The sequence below is a fragment of the Corvus cornix genome, chromosome 11 (assembly GCF_000738735.6).
Source record: "Corvus cornix cornix isolate S_Up_H32 chromosome 11, ASM73873v5, whole genome shotgun sequence".
NCBI classification, from domain to species: Eukaryota; Metazoa; Chordata; class Aves; order Passeriformes; family Corvidae; genus Corvus; species Corvus cornix.
In genome coordinates this window covers 8,508,895-8,531,351 of record NC_046341.1, presented here as the reverse complement: position 1 = coordinate 8,531,351, position 22,457 = coordinate 8,508,895, and the positions used below count along the sequence as shown (strand labels likewise).

Genomic DNA, 22,457 nt, shown 5'->3' with positions numbered 1-22,457 from the left:
GAGATGGGTGTGGATGGGACGCGGGGAGCGAGGTGCGGGTCCTGGCGCAGGAATCCGGGGCTGCGCGGGCCGACGGGCGGGTCCCGGCGCGGCGTTCAGGCGGTTCGCGCTGGACAGCGCCCGGCGGGGGCTCGCACCGGCGGCGGCGGGGCCCCTCCGGCACCGCGCGGCTCCTCCCGGCGGCGGCCGCGCCGCGCTTGGCTGCCTCCGGAGGGGCCGGAGAGAAGCCTAAGGGGCTCCGGAATAACCAAAGGGACCCGCGCCCCTCGCAAGCTGCTACCCTGAGCTCCCGTAGCCGCCCCCGGTGTGCGAGTATGCGTGTGTGATTGTGCGTGTATGTGAGTGTGCGTGCGCGTGTGTGTGAGTGTGGGTGTGCATGTGCGTGTGCATGTGCGTGCACCACGGGGGCAGATTTGGGCCTTCAGCCCAGCTCCCCTCCAGGCAGGGTGGTTTAGCGGGTGACCCGGATATATCTGTATCAACTCTGTGGCCGCTGTGTCCACCCCACAGGGGTTCAATGAAACCATCATCCCCGCCTGAGGCAGTGCTTTTCCCAAGGCGCTGCGGGGCTGGGAGGTCTCACTGCGGGGAGACTCGCCTCCAGTGCACAGTAGTGTCCGTGGCTTTCCCCATCGACGTTTGTGTACCTTATTCTGTAAAGGATCTGAGCATCCCCTTTCACTGTTTGAAAGGGGATTTTCCCACCTTTCACCTCACAGTTTGGTTTGGGGCTGGGCTGGGGTGGGGTTGGTTTGCTCTTGTTTGTGTGCAAAAGGTGGATCAGGAGACATGTCACTGCAGATGAACACCAATAAATTATTTAATCACTAGGAATTGCTTCTGCAGAAGCATGCTGGAATGGTGGGCGATGGGTTTTGGTTGAAGGGAGAGTCTGTAGGTCTCACAACAGCAGAGCGCACACACAGAGCCCACAGGCAGGAGGGCAGGCAGTGACTACACTGTCTACACAATTAGCATGCAATCACTCTTGTTTTCCAAAGAGCAGAGCTCTTGTTTTTTGAAGCAAATCACATCAAGATAATAACCTGTTTGCTGGACTAGATTGGTATATTGAGGTCTGAAATAGACCCTGTTTTGTGTGTGTGTGTATATATATACACACACATTTCATTAAAAAGAGACAAAGTAAGGCATGCTGGGCTTGCAGCTTTGTACCTGATATGAAAATGTCAAGGAAGCTGCCATGGTGGATGGGCTTATAGTGCTGGAAATTGGGAGGCATCCGTGAGTGTGGAAACTCCAGTGAAGTGTGCGGAGGCTGGGGTGGGGACAGCGGTGTTGCTATGAGCACGGCAGCAGCATCTGGAGAGAGCCGCGCAGCCGCGGGTGCCGGGGAGAGTGATGTGCAGGGAACAACGTGGGGAAACTAACATTGCTGAAAATTAATTTAAATATAATGTGGGCATTAGCATTTCACCTGGTCAAGCTCCATTAGACAGGCTTGCTGAGAACCTAATGAATTCTTAATAAAGATTAAATCGCATGTTCATTAGACTTTGATGAAAGAGACTGCTATTTTTTTTTTAATACTGTATTATTGGTGTGCTTCTAGATAATAAATCCCATCCTCTTGAGTGGCTAAAGCAGCTTCACACTTGGATATTGCCTTGAAAACAAGCACAGGAATCTACAGACAGATTGGAGAATGCTAAGACAAAGGAACAGAGAGCGGACATTGTTACATAGGACTAGAAGAGGTCACACACTGCCCAGTTAATCCTTGAAATGTTAGGTAGCAGGAGAAGAAGTAGAAATTACAGTAATTTGACAGTGTAGCCAGAATGGAGATAAGGATTTGTAAATTTTATTCAGGATGTTTTAGTAAAATATTTGGATACCTTTTAGCTGGTGATCAGGGGGTTATTGAGCAAAAAAAGAGGTACTGGTGATTGACAGAGAGGTGGAACTGGAGTCTGGAATGTACATCTCAAACAGTGGCACCACAGGCTAGGAATGATACTTTTCTTAGCACCCATGGTTGTTTTGACACCCTTAACCCTTGCACATCTCCACCTTGGCTGATGAATTTTGCTGTATTTTTTCACAGCCAGTCCTGCAGTCCAGGTACTTTCACCCATGCCTCAAAATGAAGGGTCAGAGCCAGGCTAGTCAGAGGAACAGTCCTGAAAGGCATGGTTGTGCCATGCAAACCAATAAGACTCCAGAGTGTGCCATAGCATTCAGAATCAGGCTGTGACCAGATTCTGTTTTCACTCAGCTTAAAAAACCATCTGTAACCAAGCAAATCTGGGGCTTTCCTTTAAAATCCAAGCTAGAAGGTTAGAGTTACCGGACAAGAGAAATTTATCTTCCACTCACACCACCCTATCTCAGTAAATTCACAATGATGTAGCAGTGCAATGAATGTTAACACTTTTTAGATGTTATATATTCAAATAAATGTTGAGCACATGCAGAATTTGGAACTTACAATCTTCTTTTCTGGAATACCTGGACTGTAGCATGAAGTCGAGACTGATGTTATTTTAGGATATTTTTGTGGGGACTTAAAACTCTGGTGAATGTGCTTGTTCATCAAAAGCCCCAGCCTAGCAGCACACCGAGCATATCTCCATCTCTTACTGCTTAGCAAGACATTTAAATCTCCATGCAACGGTCCAGTGGTGAGCAGGGTTGGACTGCTCGGGTGGGGACACCATCCACTGCCATCAGCACAAGGCTTCCAGGGAATTCAGTGTTTAATCGTGCCTACACAGAGAGGCTGAGTTAGCTGGCATGGCTTCAAAAACAAGGTCCTGCCACCTACTCAGCAGCCACTGTTCTGAATGGTGAGCCAGGGCAATATTTCACCTTCCCAAACGAGGGGTTAGTGATAGGTGTGGCATTCCAGAGGAGACATGGCTTCCCCTGCACACAGGAAAAATCTCAGGGCTTGGGATTTGGTTTTGGATTTTGCCTTTGCAGAAGCAGCAGCTTCTGTCCCCTGCGGAGCTGAGTGTAGAGAGCTGGGTCCGGCTCCTTTTCACAAGATGCCGGAGCTTTCCAGCCCTGCATGTCCTCCAGAGCAGCTGTGTGTCACTTCACCAGCAGTGCTGGCAGTAACTCAGTTGATAAGTTTCTGTGCTGTGCCATTTTTCACAAAATGTTTTTATGTTAAGTATGAGAAGGATGGAAATGTACAATCAGGAGAAAAATACACTAGTGTACAGTGCTTCTCTTGAAATATCTACTATCTTCTCCCCAGCAGCCATCAGTCCCAACAGCCGGCTGATAGATTGTTCTGACCTTTTTTAAAAAGCCCCTCAAAACAGCCCCAGGTTCTACTTGCTCTGTGTAACCAAATTACTTATAATCTAATGAACTTCTTCAGTGAGAAGCAGTCCCCGCCCACAGGTTTTACAGCAATTTGATGCCAAATGCCATCGAAATGAAACGATGTGTTGTGAACACCCACTTGAGTGCTCTTTGCTGCATGTCTGTGTCTCAAATCCGTAGTGATTTCACACTTGCAGTCCCTTCCCCCAGGAATATTTCACCCCACAGGGGCTTGCAGCGCGGAGTTGCTTCGCCTCTGCAGCATCTTTCTGGGGACAAGACTGGAAACTGCATCTTCCTGGTCTGTTCCACTCCCCAGCACAGCTCTTCTGCCCTGTGGCATTGGGTGCAGAGCCCCACTTGGCTCTGCTTCTGTCTGGGAACTGTTTGATTGTGGTGTGAGCTGGCAACCCAGAGGCACGAACCTCACTAGAGCACCAGGTCAGGCTGAGCCATCCTCATCCTTACTTGTCTCCTGCTCTGTTTCCAGGATTTCTTTGACTTAAGACTCAAAGTAGGGCAGTGACAGGCTGCACCTGGGCAGTATTTGAACTGGATTTCAATAAGCAGGGGAAAGAGCTACAGCCTTCCCAATGAAGTTGTTTCATTCTCCCAAGACCTGCCCCAGTGCACTCTGCCCTGGGTGTGGATTTGGCACCATGCACGTGGCACATGGACCCCAGCAGGGAGGAGCCTCTAGTGGAGCTGTTTTGGCAGTGAAACCTGCAGTGAAACCAGTAGAAAACTGCCTGCTGGGACAGCTCTGGGGTGTCAGGATGGCAGCTGGGCAGTGCATTACCTGCCCTGAGGAAGGCAGGGTCTCCTGCCAGGGTGTCAAGAGAATATCCCAGTGGAGGCTGCTGTAGGAGGGGGCTCTCTCCTCACTGCAACTTTTTTCCCCACCTTCACAGATGCTTTCTTGCATCCCTGGATGCTGTGGGTGCCATGTTTCACACTCTGCAGTGGCACAGCACAGGGAGATTGCCCCATAACCAGTCAAGAATAAGAGCTGGGAACAGAGGAAAGTGAGGCTGTTCATTTTGACTTGTAGTTGCAAAGGGTAATCATATTTTCAGCATTTATTTCCTTCCTCTTGGATTTTTAATTGTGCCAAAACATTAACAACCATAGTTCCTTCTTTTATATTTAAGGTTCTTGTTATTAGACTGAGAGAGATTTCAGAGAAAAGCAGTAACAATATTAGGAGGCAAGATGGAATACATTTTGAGTTTGTGTTTTTTCTTTTTCCTTGACAGTTCTTAATTTGTTTCTTGTTTTAGGGACTCATAAAAGTAAAAATATCTTTCAGTGACAACAGTGAACTGCATAGCTTCTCCTCTTCCAACCCAGTTTTAAAACCTTAAAAGAAATTTGCCTGTCATATTCTGACATGACACATCTAGTCCTGTTGGAAATGTTTTAGCAATCTAATGAGATGAAAGCAGTTGTTCCAATGAGCTCAGAAGAAAGAGACAAATCTGCTGCACAATTGTAACTGGGGATCTGTTTTGTTTTATGACTTGGCTAACCCAGAAGTTGTAAGAGACATTAGATTGACAAATGAACTAGATAATAAATGAGAAAAGGTTGTGGTTTTCCTCTTCAGCCTGTCCTTTCCCATTTGTCTGGCATACAACTTCATACCTGATTTGAGTTCTTCAGGGTGCTTACCTGGGGAACACAGGGAAGATAATCAAAATGGGTGAAGAATGAAAAAGAGACAAGTAATGGAGGGCAAGGCACTGTGTTGGGTCTTCTGTCTGGTCTGGACAAGAGAAAGAGTGAAATGAAGAAGTGCTTCACTAATGGCCAAGGCAGGAGCAGGTTGGTGGAGAGTAAGAGCCAGGCAGTCAGGAGTGTCTCGCACACTCGTAATTACCTAGTTTTCTTCAGTTCGCTTTCAGAGTTACAGCCTGTCTTTGCAAGCATCAAGCTCCCTTGGTTTCTCCTGGATCTGCAGGATACAAAATCACAACTGAGCATTGAAGCTGGCAGATATGCAGCCAGAAAGGTTGATGCCAGTGCAGGGTCCAAGAGCTCGATTTTGCAAACTCCTGCTCAGGTAGCAAGGAAGGCAAAAAGCTTTTCCGACAAGGCAGCAGCCGTACACAGTGCACAGAAGGACCCATCCTCTACGCTCTGAAGTCTGTGGTTACACCCTGAGTGCAACTGAGTGTGGAAGATGGGATTTGGTCCTTTATTTATTACATTGGTTTAAAGAGGAGCTCCAGCAGGTGAGAATTGCCAAAATCTCAAATTCAGGTGGCCAGGGTGTTTAGGAGTCTAGTCACTTTTCCTGGTGCTATTGCAAATCTCCTCATATCTGTGGGTTTGTGTAGAGCCTGAAATTACTTCTGTGGAGCCTGGACTCGCATGATGACTGGATAAGCTCTGTTTTCAGGTGGTCTTTGCTTAGGCATGTATTTTGTTTTTGAAAGAAAACTTCCAGCTCTCCTCACTTCAGAGAAAAGTTAAAAACCAAATTACCTTATTCTAGCATGAGGACTCAAGAACTGGGAGCAAAATAAAAAACATCCCAAGTGAAGGTGAGGAAACCAAATACATTTCAATTGCTTGGTTACTTTTGAAGCCTGATTCCTTTTTTGCATTGGTGATATTGAAACCAGCAACCTCACTTATTTCAAATCAATTTGAATGCTGCTGACCCCAGATCCTCTCTTTGAGCTCACTGGACTTTGGGCCAAGATGATGTCTGTTCAATCTGCAGGTTTTAAGAGAGGTGATGAATTTCAAATGTTTGTATGACACTTGGTGGGATCCTGGATATTGCTAAGTTTCATTCACAAAACCAAAACCAGGAAACAAAAAGATCTGGAAAGCATCGGCACATTAAACCTACAGCCATTTTTCTTGCCTTAATTTTTTTTTTTCTTTTGTTCTTAGAGGGAAGTACTAATGTTTATGCCATGTTTTTTCTAATGCTGAAGAAATGTTGTGCCTAATGTAAAAATCCCCCTAAACTGTTAATTGAATCATTCTCATTTTAAGACCATTCAGGCAAATGACAGATGTAAGGGAGGTTGGAGGATTACAGTCCTGGTCATAAGATACTCTTAGGAATCTGCCTAAAATCAGAAGATCCAAAAGGCTGAAAAATGTTACCAAGTAACACAAAGCAAGGGAACTGATGGTTTTCTAGTGCTGAACAAAAAGGAGAAAAAAGTATTTTAATTCAAAACTTAATCATTGTGTACTTATTGCAATATTAGAATAAAACTCTTGATGGAGGCACTTCTTAACTTACCATTAAAAATGCTTACTCTCCCCAGCTTTCACATTAATTGAGAAAGAACTGAGGAGTGCTCTCGGAAGGGAGCCCAGGAAACTGTGTAGTAAGCTGACATCATGCCTGTTTTCAAATTGCTAATCAATAACATTTTTGACATTGAAAGGGAAGGACTGGCAGAGCTGAAATTACTTCGTTTTTCTTAATTCTTGGGCATGTCCTGCTTTGCCTGGTCTCCAAAAATGGTTTCAGTTCATCAGCACACCTTTTATCTGAGTATAAAATCTGTAAGTTTAAAACAAAGGAGCTGGAATACACCAGCTTGAGAGGGAGACAAGAGGGATGGGTAACACAGGGTCCTCCTGCAAGATGAAGAGTTTGGGCCATGGCTGTTAATAACCCTCCTCTCCCCATCAGGCCCATCTGTGGGGTCTTGTGTCCTCAGGAGCCAAAGACAATTTATCATCTGTTCTGTTTGTTACAGGATAACTTTTGCAATCTTTCAGCAGAAATTCTGCTGGTTCATGTTGCAGGAGTTGCTTTTGGGAAAAGGTTGGGAGATGCTGATCCTAGTAAGCGCTTTGAGGTGTAAGTCACTGATCTCTTGACTGACTGTTTAGGACTGTGGTGTTCCAGGAAAATCGGGAGCAGGTTTCAGAAGAAGCACGATCCAATGCTGGAAGGAAATACAGGGTTTGGGAACAAGGAAAGGGATTTTCTTCTCCTTGGCACATGTCAGGCTACTCAGCATAGGAATGGGGAGATCCGTGTTTCCATTGGGAGACCATGAGTGATGTCTTCAGTTGAGTGGTTCAGCAGCCTTTCACTTGTCCAAGAGAAAATATCGTCTTTTAGAGAATTCATGACCCTAGTCTTACACCTTGGCAGGGAGGCTGGCAATGGACATTTCACCTCTGTGCATGTCCCTCCTCTGAAACATAACCCCCACCAAGCGCTTAAAACAGTCTGCAAGGCAGTGCAGTGACTCAACATGCTTTGAGATTCCAGCAACTTCAGACTTGTATTAAATGCTCTTGTCTACAAGAGCATAATCAACAGCAACTTGTACACACCATAACAGTCTGGTACAAGACTTGGAGTATTTCTGCATCAGCTGGAAATCATTACACAAGGGAATGAGATGAGAATGGGCCTCTATTGATGAAAATATCACTTAAATGATAAATTGTATACTCCCTCCTAGCAGAATTTGGTGGTTTATCCTCACTCTCTTAGAGCTGTTTGAGTTAGTAGCTCCAGTTTTAAAGCATTAAATAAAAGTGCATAGGAAAGGCTGAGTGCACAAAATGGATGTTAAGCAGAATCATCTAGGTAACAAATGAGAAGTTTTATAGGTGGATTTCTGGAGCTGAGGAGTACGCTCTCTCACAGTGATATAGAGATGTTTCCTCACTGCCAGGACAGTGCTCCTTATTTATTACAGCTGGACCTTGCTATAATCCAGCTCCTGCCTTTACAGCAAAGGTGGTAGAGTATCTAATTTTGCTGTCTCTCCATGAAGTAGTCCCATGGATATATTTCTGGAGGAATTTTGCATGGTACTGGTGCATAGCATCTCTGAGTCTCTCCAAAATTCGTGGTGAGATCTTCAAATTACTTCCAGGGCACCACAATGTGGATCTGCATGCCCTAATTTGAGATTGCAATAACTAAGACTACGTGAATTTGTCATCCTCTCCCGTGCTTCTAAATGGTTGGCATGACACAGCACGTGCTCCTCCACAGCATGAAGGTTTCTGCTCAGTTTCATCCACAGGAGGGAAATACCATCCTCATAATGAGTTTTAAACGTAACACAATCAGCTTGGCTTCTTAAGTAGTGCAGAACTGAGTATTTGATTCAGTATATTTTGGGAATCTGTTTTTATTTACTCAGAGCCTCTTTACATCTATAAGCAGAGCAAAAGGATGTTACAGCAGGGGTGTTTACAGGGTGGTTTAGCTTGCTGCAAATAAACCAGCTCTTTCCACTGGCCAAAGAGAGCTCTTACTACAGGGCCCTTGGCAGAATAAGAAATTAGTCACTCGTTGGCAGGCTGGTGCACTGATGCCCAGGCCATAGATGCTCCTTCCCAAGGTTAGGTGGGGACCCCATCTCACCTCCTGTAAGTTCAAAAATGGGCAGAGTTTTATCATTGGAATATGTGTACCCCCAGCACTACACTACACCACAGACACTACAGAGCCTTTATCATCACATTTTGTCAGTAACACCAGCACAAATCACTGGGATGAAAGAAAATTGCCATGATGAACATACACCTCAGAAAGTTATCATAGTGTTCATTAATCACCAGTCACTCTTTGGTGATTAATTATTTAGCGAAATTGGAAAAAATTTTCCACATGAATAAGAAGATGTTTACTTAATAAAGCAGAAAGCTCCTAGAAGCATGCCCTTGTTTTCCGCAATTTAGCGGTACAATAAGTTTATATCCTCCTGCTTTTACAGCTCAGGAAAAAAGCCACGGTGCTCTATCAACTTGTTGCTGTTGGTTTCTGTCCAGCCAATTCTTCAGCAGGAAGCCTGATGCTGCTCAATGTGTGCATTTAAGATGTTTAAATGGTACATACATGAGCTGATGGTCATGGTTTGTTATCTGCATCTCTCTGCATGCCCTGAGCCCTTGTGAAACACTGGTAAGGAGGAACAGGAGAGTGCAGTGCCAAATCCCAGCTCCAGGGTTGGCATTTCTCCAGCACTGACTGATGGCATCAGGGTCATGTTAGAAAAGAGGAAGGGCCCCCAATACCTTCATCCTGGCAACAGCCTTGTGCTTAATAAGGACTCCCCTGGAAGCATGTTGCTGGGACCAGCCAGATCTTACGTCTGCAGTGAGGTGGGATGTGCAGGAAAGAGGAAAGCCAGTGCTGGCACTGGAGAATCCAGGTACCGATAGCAAATCAAAATCTTGGTATGTTCCATGGTAATATTGATGTCTGTTCAGTGTCTTTCACCATAGTTAATTATTAAAAGCATTCAACAATAACAAACATGTGAACAGGATAGAAACACTAAGAGAGCCCATAAATGGTCAAAAATTAGTAATTAGTAATTTTAATACGATTCAGAAAATAATTCAGAATCTAGCTTTTACTTATCTAAGTTTTTACTTATCTACCACTTCTGTTTGCTGATACTTTCAAGAAATCTCTTTATTTTAAATTCATATTTAGCTGAACAAATTATGAAGTTTTTCCTACATGACAGAGCATGAAAATTGAATTATTACACTGGTACTTTAAGTTCTAATCAGTGAGATCAAATTGTACTAGTTTCCGCATCTATGATCAAACAAATAGGTGAGGCCTTCTGGCATAAACAGATATACAGGATTAAACTGAAATCCTGATTTTTTTCAGTAGCCTTCATGGTCTTTGAAATAGGTTTTTGGAGTTTCCAGTAAAAAAGTGGGAAAAAAATTTGTACAAAGTGTCCAGAACAATGATACAAACCCAGCCAAAGTAGTGTATTTAAATTCTAAAGTAACTGGATAAATATACTGAGATTTTTAAAATAACCAAGACCATTTTTAGTGGCTCCCTCACTAACTTGGGCACACACCGGTGCAGCGCAGAGCCTGTCTGAAGCTCTCAGACACATCCTGCTCAGTCTGTTCTCCAGGAGAATCCTCCTCATTCAGCAGAACAATTGTCTGGATCCTCCTGAAGACTCACTCTGTTCTTAATCCTCCGCTGTCGGTTTTCAGCAGCCCCGCAGCTGTGTGACAACTGTGCAGCTCAGCACTGCTGCAGTGAGGCCACAGGACTTGTGGGGCTTCCAAATTAGAGCTGCTGTTAATCTCTATGTGGTTAAGTCCCAGTGTTAGAGGTAGCTCATGTTTCATTCATGCTCAGACCCCAAACCCCAGAACAACTGAGTTTTCTAATACTGTGGACATCAACATCAACGGGCTTGAACAGAACTGGGTTAACACCCGAGCTTTGCTGAAGACCACATCATCTCTGCTTGTGCTGATTGCTACCCAGTTTAACATCACTCTGTGTATCTAACCATTGTCCAAATATTATTCTGTTTCTTACACCTTTTGGAAAATAAAAGATCAGGGGAAAAAAATTAATTCTTCTGTTGTGGGCTTTTTCATGCCACATGCATTTCTCTTTTGCCATAGAAGCTCTTAGGTACTAGCTTTCAAATTTATTTCAGTTACAGTTCTTTGCCATGTTACTTGTATAAGGAGAAGGAAAAAACACTGGTTTTAGGAAGAGCAGATTTAATTGTAGCATTTTATACGTATTTAATGACTTATAGAAATGAGGTCATGTGAAATAATCTGGAACTAAATCTTGCTGTTACCCCCCCCCCACTTGGTGCTCACAAAGCAGCATCTGAAATGTCATGTTCAGTTTTGGATCTCCCAAGTCAAGGGGTGAATCACTGATAAACTGGGCCCTCCAAGGTGTTTGGGGCTGATGCACAGGGTCAGTAAAGGGGGGCTGAGGAGCTGAAGAAGAGAAGGCTGAGGAAGACCTTGCTGCTCCTTTCCACCACCCAAAGAGGGCCAGAGAGAAGGTGAAGGCAGACTCTTCTTCAGATACACGGTGAAGGGATGAGAGGCAACATACAAGCATTTCATGGAAATTAATGGAATATATATAAGGAAAAAATGTTTCATGGGAAGGTTGATGCAAAAGCAGAACTGGACCCAGGAAGGGGGAGAGTCATCGTCCCTGAAGATTTTCAGAACTCAACAGGACAAGGACCTGTGCAACCTGGCCTATATGAGGTGGTAGCTCTGCCCTGGACAGGGACCTCTACCCCAAGTTATTCGATGATTCTGTTATAAGAAAATCCAAATTAGTCTCCTTATTCAATGTTCCTAACGTCAGTGTTGACTAAAGATCTACCTCTCTAACTGGAAACCAGAGGAACAGCACTACCAGAATTTTCCCTGCAAGTGCATAAAAAGCCAGGCTTAGCTGGGACTGTTTGGTTATCATTTCTAGTTCCCCTTCACACCACTTTGGTTTGTTTCTTTGCTTCTGAGTGTTGTCTTCTTGGAGATATTCCATACAGCATTTTATAGGCAGCCTTCTGAAATCCTAAGCTGGGGTTTGACTAACATTTTGTTTTGTTGGTGATGTCTGTCCCTACTCAGCTACGGTGGTACGTTGGTATGGTGGCACTTCTATGGTGATGTATGGCAGTGCAGTGAACCAGACTGTGGCACTGATATGGGTTAACATAACTCAAAAAAAAAAATTCCCAAAAACTCAGAAAGAAATGTCCATCAAATGTTCCCTTAAGGCAGCAATGTACTGAAAGTTGAGATGTGAGATTGTATTGAAAGATTCAGTCACTCCTGGCTAGTTCTGTGTGCTAGAGCTTAATTTTTGAGGGTAAACCAGTCACATTCAAAGATTGAAAAGTAGTTTCTAAGTCCTTTAGGCGTTTAAACAATGGGGTTTTTTTCCTAAACCAGCCTTATTTTCTCCATGAGTTCTTGTAAAAGAAATGCAAATCTCTCACTGGCTTGAAATTTCTGTGTTGTTTTAAATAAATATTCCTGTGATGCATAACGCAGTGAAAAGGAAAGTACAGCCATTTGTTGCTATTTCACTGTATTTAGACCATCTTTCATGCTTGTAGAGGTCAAATCCATTTAATCTGGTTATGCTATTTCAGTCACATTCACATTTTTAATGCAAAGCTCAGGTTTGCTCCACACTAGAATGATCGTTCTGGTTTTGTAACAAGCTTTAGTTGTCCTGGGCTTTGGAGACTTCTCTCTTCTATTTTCCCTCAGCCTTAGACACAGTCTTTGTCATTTATCAGGTAATTTTCCCTCTTGGAGTGCCAAAATGCTACAGAATCCTGATTACAGGAGTGCTGAACAACATTTTCAGATTCTGTGTTATTGGGAGCAAATTTTGAAGCCTGCATTAAAAGCCTGGCATTGATGTGGTCACCCTGACCATGGTGCTCAAGGTGGTTTGCACAGGTCACTGCTGCCTTTTAAAGGGAGATACAGAATCGCGTCTTCACACCCTAACTCATTCAGACAATGAGTTATCTCAGTGCTCCCCTGGCCTCAAAAGGGCTCACCAGTTCACAGCTTCATTAGGACACCTTTTGTGCTCTTACTGTAAATAAACCAGGCTAGAAAGTCTTTCTTGTGAAAGATATTTGTCACAGTCATAGCTTCTCAAAAGCTCCAGAAGGAACCTGCCCTATCCCTTTCCTCTGTAAGTTTTGTGTTTCCTCTTCTCCTTAGAAGAAGGCTTCTCACTTAAACACCTTTTTCCCAAAGAGAAGATGCTGTATGTTAAGGAACTTAGGAAAAACCAAGAAAGCACACCAGGCAGTTTAGTGTTCTTTGAAGCCCCACTTGCTTCTGAATTTGAAGAATTCACCGCTCCCATTGCCTTTTGCAGTAGTAACCTTCTGGCTTCCACTGTGTTCCTGCATTATCCCCCAAGGAAATTGAAAATAAGGCCCTAAATACTTCTTGTTTTTTACTTTTAACATCACTTACAAACATGCAGGAGAGAAATGGCCAGCCTGGCAGAGGTTTGGCACTATCAGGCAAGACAAGAACTTAGCATAGATAGTGAAAAAGAGGCAGAAAGAGACAGAGCATGATGTTTTGAAGCAGGAGTAAGAAAAGGAATCATGACCAAGTTCAGGCTTTGGATAACAAAATGATGCTGTTTGCTAAGCAGTCGTCCAGAAGACTGACAGCAGCTTGATAAAACAATGCACAGACCAGACACTGACACCTTTATGTGAACCTTGCTCAAAGCAAGTGCCAAGAGTAAGTGGATCAGAGCTGTCAGAGCTGTTAATAAGGGCAAAAGCGGGCAGGAGAAATGGCAACCCCCATTTGCAGTGTAAGATCTGACCATAAGAGATTGCCAACAAGAGAGATCCTAGAAAGCTTTCTTTTCATGGTAAGACTCTAAGACTAACTTCCTAAATGAGGCTGCCGAAGCAGGACTCAAAACTCTGCAAGCTAAAAGATACAATGATATGCTTTTCCTTTTTAAAATACAACCTTCCTTAGCCGACAATAAAACATTGGGGAAAAGGAGAGAAACTGTTTCAATTCAACTTCAGTTACAAGCAAGCTTTCTTTAATCTCTGATTTATTCTTTCCTAGAAGACCTCCTTAATACATATTATCACGAGTAGTGGTCCTTACTGTAAGTGGAGGGACACTGACAACCATTTGCCCAAAGTTCCTGCAGTCTATATTCAATAGCAGTGTGATGAGTAAAAATAAATGCCAACGTACATAGGTACAGAAGCAGATCTTATATCCAGTTGCAAACTCACACTTAATTATTAATGACTGAAGTGCTGTAGTCTTTCACTTAGTAGCAAAACATACCCTGAATATCTCTTGGGTTATGTCAGATTGACAGAGCATCAGTGCCAAAGACAATGTCAACTTTTCACTGATGGATCAAGTACCATGTACAAGAGTGAGAAAAGTGAATATTCAAATGAGAATCCCAGTTTCCTCTGATAACGAGCCAGGAATTCCACATTCAAGAACTGATTGATGGAAGTTGGCCGTGTCATAGACAAAATGATAAACAGCTTCAGAATAATGAATTACAAGCAGAAATTATACTAGTGAGTGATGGAGTAGATCATGGAAAGGTCATTTTGTCCATCTCTGTCCTAATGCAGAATTCTTTTTGATTACATATTCCTCAGTGTTCTGCATGGTTTACTTGTAAATGACTTAAAGACATGAGTATTTGGATTGTTATATGAATTGTACATCACTCAACTGCCAGATAGATTTCACATTAAAGAACTTTCTCTAATGGCCTGATAATTTTGTGTGAAAATTTCTCTTGCCTCTCCTAATCACTTCTCAGCACAGAAGAGTTCTTATCACTATCAGCTGGAGTAGTAAGTATGACTGGTGAATCTGGGAGGAACTGTATCTTTTCTAGCGTTTTTACCAATGTTTGGATGGAGGAGTTGGTGTGTTTTCCTGTACTGAAGATTTCCAGTGCAAGAGATACCATCCTCAACCACAGACGGGAATTGTTCAGTCCTCACAATGAAAGGAAGTGGTTGGAGGAAGCAATACCAATTCAAGGTGGGAGATTTCTCAGGTTACATCTCAGTTCTCTCTTAGTGAATTCGTGTCTAATAAAGCAGACTCAAAGCTGAAAGAAAGATTATGCTGATGGCAAACAAATCGGAAGTGAAGAGGTTGTGGCTAGACAGTGTTTGGAGTTTGCTGGCCTGCCAAGAGCTCAGGGCAGTTTTTGGGAAATGTGGAGGAGAAATCTCGAAATAACTCTATTTAATGCTACTGCAAAGTCCTCTTTGGCTATGCTGACCCAGCAAAACAGAGACTGTAAACCCAGACACGGCTTTTCGTCCTCTGCAGTGACAACTGCATAGCTCTGCAGCACTCCATGTCTCACATGTATCTTCCAGAGGGCAGTGGAGTTAATAAAGAGACTGGTCTTTCTGAAAAGCAGACTTCAAGCTTCACAGAACAAGCACGGGTGTTACTTGGGCTCTTGGTGCTTTTCTAAAAGTAGAAGATGCCCAAGAACTCGTTGTATCTGCAGCTGGTGCTTGCCAGAAATGCTTGTATGATCTATATGGATGAGTGGAGAAAAGGGGGGAGAGAGGGGGGGAAAGGCCTTGGAGGAGAAACAACTGAGGAGATACAAATGAAAATTCAATTAAACAGAAGAGAAGGAAAATTCAAACTAGCATTGACACTCTGCTCAAGGCTGCTGATGCATCTTGATTTCATCTCTAAACCTAGTGAATGAAGGCGACAGTGAAGAAAACAAATTACCTCTCTGGAAAGAGCTGAATTAGATGACCAAGAAGATGAAAACATTCAAATACAGATATTCCTCTATGATATGCCCAGGGCTTGTAACAAATTCAACCAGAACAATAGATCTTGGCCTTGTAACCATTCCAAAGCTTGTCCAATATATGAGGTTTTTTTTTTTTTTTTTTTGTAAAGGACTCAGTTTATTTGCCAACTGGAAGACTTGAAATGGACAATTAATGTAATCCCCTGTTGTCCTCCACCCTTTGTAGCCATCTGTCATGGTTTGGCATAGTTTGGGTTTGTAGTTAAAGAGGGCTCCATCAGCCACGGAAGTGATTCTTTGCAAAGAGGTGCTTACAGCTTCCTCTAGACCCAGTAGAACCAATCAACCGGCTAGTTTGAATATTGGCAACTTTTTAAAGCCACTTAAGAAGCTTGACACGCCTCTGTGGTCCACATTTAAGAATGAACAAAGCCCGGGAAAGCTCTCTTGCTTCTGGCCTTTGGACAGGTAACTGGGGGGCCACAGTGGAGCCGGGCCAGGCCCTGCTCGGTGCGGCCTGGCCGGGTTGGCTATGGCGCGGCTTGGCTGAGATCTCAGCCGCTTCTGCTCGCTGGACACCCAGCACAGCCCCCTCAGTGCGGGCCGGGCCGGCCGGGAGACAGCCACCCTGGAGCCTCGTGGCCCTGTTCCGTCCGCCGCCCTGCTCCATCCGCGGCCCTGCTCCATCCGCGCCCTGCTCCATCCGCAGCCCCTGCTCCATCCGCGGCCCTGTTCCATCCACGGCCCTGCTCCATCCACGGCCCTCCTCCATCCGCCGCCCTGCTCCATCCACGGCCCTGCTCCATCCGCCGCCCTGCTCCATCCGCCGCCCTGCTCCGTCCGCCGCCCTGCTCCGTCCGTGGCCCTGTTCCATCCGCCGCCCTGCTCCATCCGCGGCCCTGCTCCATCCACGGCCCTGCTCCATCCGCTGCCCTGCTCCATCCCGGCCCTGCTCCATCCGCCGCCCTGCTCCATCCGCGGCCCTGCTCCATCCGCGGCCCTGCTCCATCTGCCACCCTACTCCATCTGCGGCCCTACTCCATCCATGGCCCTGCTCTGTGCAGGCGGCCCTGCGCTCGGCCAGCCCCTCCCAGTGCAGCCGCTAAAATAAAATGCTACACCAAAACGAGCTCCAGCCGCCACCCAGAAGAAATTAGGTGACCAACAGCAATAGGAGAATTCCAGCTGCAAGGCCCGGGTGAGATTAACTCTCTTAGTGCTGTAAGATTCTCCAGAACAGATGAAGCCTGCAGACACCAATCCTCTCCCAAGTCAGAGGAAAAGGAAAGGTGAAGGCACGTGAAGAAAACACCATAAAGACACCAAAGTCAGTGAAGAAGGAAGAGCTGAAACCCCGAGAGAGGAGAAAGAGGAGATGCTTCAAACCTAGAAGCTGAAATTCTGTTGTAAAGCTCTGGTGATGGACTATGATACATCCAAGCACCCATTGTAATTTCATGAAAGCATGGGCGGTGGAACATTCAAAGTGCAATTGTGAGCAAAAGTACCTGTGCTGAAACAAGCAAATGTTAAAGTAGCTGTGATTTGATGAGAAGCTTGAACAGAGAGAGATGAAAGTGATGAAGACCCTTGTTCCCAGGGAAGAAGACCTCGGTTCCTAGAGATGAAGATGCTCCCAGAGATAGGTGAAGAGAGCCTTTGTTTCTGAACAGCTCAACCTTAAAATGGTACCCCATTAGCTCAAGATTGAACCCTCGAAAACAGTTGTGGGGAAAGCTGTAAGTCAAGGGAAGGGACTTTCACATGTGAGCAGAGAACCAACCCGGGCAGCTGTCTTCCTGTGACATTGAAGCCATAAGAGAATTGTTTCTTGTGGAGATGTCTCCATAGCATGAGCAAGAGAGACTCCTCTCCCTAAGTGAACTGAAAAAGATTATTATAGAGGTGGTAAACTGTCTGAAAAAATCTCAAGGGTTGTCTTTTTACATTGTCAGTGGGAGAAGGGAGAAAGATGGGGGGAAGAGAAGTGTTCTGAAGGTTTAGTCTGACTTTTTTCCTTTCTTTTAGGTCTGTTAATAAACTTCTTTATATTCTTCTAAGTTTTGTGTCTGCTCTGCTTTCTCCTAATTCTTATCTCACAGAAGGAAAATAAGTAAGTAATGGATATTTTGAACCAAACCACTACACCATCAGAGTGATGCTAATTGGACATACTAAATTCAGAATGGTGGCATTTTACACTCATTTTACTTTCTGCCCTCAGTTATGCTGGTGTGGGATACAGAAAGTGATCTGTTTTGGTTGTTCTGGTTGCTACTGGTTTTCTTGTTTGTGGGAGAGGTGTCCAAATGCTCAGTGTCATAAACTGTTGTAGCAGAGAAGCTGAATGTTCTTTTCTCTTCTAAGATAAACTGTCATTCCTCCAGAATGTGGTTGTCATCAATTTATTTCAGCTTTATTTTGCTCTTTGCCAGCTGTGTGAGGAGCATGTTCAATATAACCCGTCATTCCAATAGCTTAATTTCTCCCCTAAGTACTTTGCTTCTTTCGGGTTGTCACCACAATCCTGTTTAAAAGCCTGCTAATAGTAATTGAAAGCCATTTTAAGCTTGCATGTAGTATCAGAGTTTGAGCTGCGTTTTATTTCTGTAAAACAGAAATAATAGTTAGCTATGACAGATACTAGGAAGCTAAACAACAGCCAAGGCTACCACACTTTTGGAAACATACATTGCTACAAGAAACTCATGGATCTGGAATCCAGTGAAATGAACGTGAATCTTCCCAAGGACTTCAGTGGGACTCTGATCAGGTTCTGAGTGCAAAGTGTGATCAGCAGTGGCCAGATGGAGTTTAGGCACAATATAACCAGGAACTCTGCCGAGAGGGTCCCTGGGACTTCAGCCTGTGTTTAAGATGAAAGTTATTGATCCTTCTACAGAAAGCAAAGGGCAATGGAAGTGAAAGGGTGCTGGCTAGGTTGGACTAAGTTGTGCTTAAACCAAGTAGTCCTCTTCACTACTTGCAAAAGGATACCAGCTTTGTTGGGAAGGAGGAGTCAGCTGATCCTGTCTGTTCAATTCCTCGTTCTTAATTATTTTGGCTGATATAATCTATATGCTAAGTCAGTCCCAATGAATGGCATTTGAAACATCTCGACCGAAGTCATTACATTATCACATTCAGGCCAGGCTTTAAGTAAAAGAGATTTGGCTTGTTCTTTACACTGCTTGGCCCCTCTCCCGAATGTACGGCCATTATAACAGAGGATTATCTGCACGGAGGTTTTCTTCATTTCCATTAGGAGAAAAATTTCATTCAGTGCAGCAAGGGCAGCCTGAGATGGCAGGAGGAGATTGGCTCCATGCTGACGCCTTTGTTATCTGCTGAGCAGAGCCTGACACCCCCTGACACTGCTGGGGCCTTGGTGAGGGGCTGTTATTTATTTCAGTGTGTGGAACACATTGTTTTCTGAAAGGGAGGAGAATCAGCCCTTTATGAACAGGAGTCACTGGGCAGCATAGTCACCAAGCTGCAGGAGCTGGGGTTTGTTGATATAGTTGGCTTTTCAGCAAGTGCCTTTGTTGGGCTTATCTTTTCTTTTAGTCTGCATCTCTTTGGTGGTGTTTAAGGTGGATCTAGACTCTCCCTGTCTTTCCCAACCCCTCTGCCTTTTCTAACACAAAAACACAGGGATAGGGACAAAGGGACTTAAATTTTTTCAAGCTTATGGATCTCCACAAGGCCGCTTCCCTGAGATACATAACTTCTCATCTAGAGACACCATCTGTCCTGCCATGGGTTGCCTTAGTTCAAGAGGTTCCTCCAGTCCATTTGCAGACCATGAATAACCCTGCTGCATTGGTAAGCACTGCTCGCTGGTTTTCAAGAGTGCATGACACCCACACAGAAAGGGCTGCTGCTTGCTGGTTGACACCAAAGCACTGTGACCTCTGCATCACACAACTCCTTGTAACAATCCCCGTGATGTGTTTGCATTCAAGTGGAAGCCAGCTGGTGTAGTGTCCTCATGTCTTCCTAGAGCCTACACTGCACACATATGGTACGTTTCCCCCCTCTGAGAGACATCATATGAACAAAGGACAAACTTCTGGAATCCTTTGGAGCAGTGACCAGTCAACACTGAATTCACTTTAAAAGTCAAGAAAACAGGCATTTGGTTTTGGTATTAAACACTGAACCAGCACCAGTTGTGGAAACCAGGAGGTTTTCTCACAGGTGTCACAGAAGCATTAACCTAGCTTTGTGTGACACATTCATCATGCAGTCATCTCAACCTGGCCTACTGGGAGTGTTTTTCCGGGGCTTGATCTTCCCAGAAAAGTCTTGGAAATATAAACCCAGAAGTGAATAAAGAGACATAAGTCTCAGACTGCTCTGGACCAACGGCTTATAGGACAGTTTCTCCAAGACACGCCCATACGGGAAGAACAACTTTCTGCCAGATAAATAGACATCTGGTTCCAGGAGCCATCCAGTGACCCTCTACAGGCAACCACGTGCCCTTCCCCCTGCTGCCTCATATCCTTGCTGAAAGGCTCCAGGTGCAGCCAGTATGCAGATCAGCCCTCAGGACCAAATGTATCCTGCAAGCCTGCACCACACTTCAGCATAGAGTCTGGCATGTGCCTTGTTCATGCTCAAGACTAAATTCAGGTTGCTATCTTTGTTAGCATGGCTGCTAAGGTAGATTCAGAGGGCCAGGTGCCACCAACCAGTTCACCAAGTGTTGTGATGTCTTCAGCTGGGAATAAATTTTAGTATGAAGAGGAAAATACATAAGCATGCAGATCACCTTTAGTTATCTTTTTTACCCTAGAAACATGTCAACAGTAAAGCTGAAGGGGCAGTGGCTATAAGGAATAGCAGTAAAATGCCATTTGCTGCCCAAGATGGAAGTGTGACTTTAAACCCAAAATGAGAGAATTTACAACAGTGGATTTGTGCTAAGATAACTGATTCAGAGCTTGATGTCTCTGGGAACCTAGTAGATAAATATTTTGTGTCAGAGATAGCCAAACCAATTTCATCTGATATTGAACTTCCCATTTCTGGTTGATTTCTTATGTTATGAACCTTTTAAGTAAATCTTTTTGTGGGTGCTGCAAAATGTGGGCAAACAGCTCTTACCACTCTTGGTTTTTCAATGCCTGCACAGAACAAACTGATAGTGTCCTAGTCTGCTCCCACCTAGCTGAGGTGTGGGGGTTCTGGACTTCGGTCAGTCCAGGAACAGGAAGGGGAGTCTGTCCCAATGGGCAGAAGTGCACGGAGCAGGAGTCTGCTGCACACCTGCAGATGCAATCAGGTTGTGCAAGAACATATTCCACAGTCCAGGAAAGCCAGGTTCAGGTGCAGCAGCTCAGCAAATTCATGAAGTACCAAGGCAGATTTTATCCAATGGTGCTGTTTGATTATTTGTTGGTGTTGCTCTGATCAAATTTGCTTTGTTGCCATAATAGTAAACACAGTACATGTGAAGCTCAGGGCCATGAGCCTGTATAAAGGGATAAGATAATGGATGTGGCTTGAGCCTTTTACTGTCTTTGTAGTTAGAGCAGTTATTGGAAGGCACCAATCCCTTTCTGCTGATTATTGACTTTTGAATGAATCTTCATACACTCTCCAGCAGCAAAACTTGTGGGTTTTCAGGCTCACTAAAGCTCAGTAGAACCAAGACCTTGTCATTTATTTTCACTGTTACTATTATTTTTCTATTTCAAAGCAGAGTTTTTTGCTGCGAATTCCCCACTGTTTGATCACAAAAGCAAGCAAGGGAAATTGTTATTTTTCATCCTGAAGCTTTTGTCCTTTTTACTTTTCTAATCCACATGAGGCGACTTTGCTGGTCATTAGCCGAGTCAGTAAAGCGAGCTTTCTTTGTTGGGTGATAGCAGGGAAACATCAAGTGTCTGGTTCCATGGTAGCAATTTGCTCTTGAAATAAAGCAAGCGTTGATAAGTTGCTACCCTCAGCTATATTTGTCCTAGTAAATAAACATCAGGATTTGAGCACAAATGCAAGTTGTTTTGCTCTGTTTAACTATTCGGAGATTGTGTTGGGCTAACAAGATTTCCTCTGCATCAGATAGGCTTGTTTTGTAGCGCGCTCGTTTCGCTGATGATGTGTGTTTCTGCACACCTAGCCAAGGATGTATTTTTTAAATCATTGATCGGCACAGCAAATATGCCTGGAATGCATCCCATTAATGCAAAGCAGTACATGCTTTTGATGGGTTTGCTTTTTAGAGGACAAGGTTTCAAACAGTGGAATGGTTTGCCTCTGCACTGCCTGGGAATGGTGGATTTGCTTAGAGGGTGCTGTGGTGTGCCAGCACTGGTCACGCAGGGGACATCACACCCTCAGTGCCTGCACTGCCAAGCCAACTGAAGGGCAGCAATTGATACGTGCTGGCTTACACAGGCCAGAAAAAGCCCTTAGGATCTGTCACTGGGAGAAAGATTCAATTTTTCAGGATACTGATAAAAATGGTCATTAACCCTTTGGCAATAGCCTGTTCAGCTTCAAAGTGGAATTGTTCATGTGAACCTCACAAAATCAGGATCATGCTTCTTCCCTGACAGGCAGCAGGACCCAAAATAAAATACAGCAGCAGCAGGAGACCAAGTGAAACGTGACAGTGACATTTGTTCCACTTGGAGCAGTGGAGCCACCGCGAATTTGGGCTGGAAGAACAGAGCACATGGCAAGAGATGGTTTGATGGTTTCAGTAAATAAACATATTGGGTCAGTCTGTAGCTGCAGGAGCCACATACTCTACAGTGAGGTGAATCACAGCAAAAATAGGCCAATTCCACCCCTTTGCCATCACTAAATTTCCCATAGCCTTTTCTAGAAAATACAAAGGGATTACACAGCTTCCAGATGAAATTCCAACATTTGATGGGGGTTTCAGCTGCTTTGACATGCTGCAGGATTTGCGGCGTAGATTGCTTTCCCCGCCCACTTAAAAAAACACATGTCCATACTCCACAAATTGGCTGCCCTGCCTGCTGTGCACCTGAGACCCAGAGAAAATGCTTTTCTTCACACTTCTGATTAGCAGTAATTAGATTAGAGAAGT

At 44.4% G+C, this 22,457-nt stretch overlaps 1 protein-coding gene across 2 annotated transcripts in view; it reads left to right on the top strand.

Annotated features, from left to right (window-relative positions):
- GNAO1 (G protein subunit alpha o1) overlaps positions 1–22,457 on the top strand; it is a 145,616-nt gene that overhangs the window by 1,567 nt on the left and 121,592 nt on the right. The window lies entirely within an intron of this gene.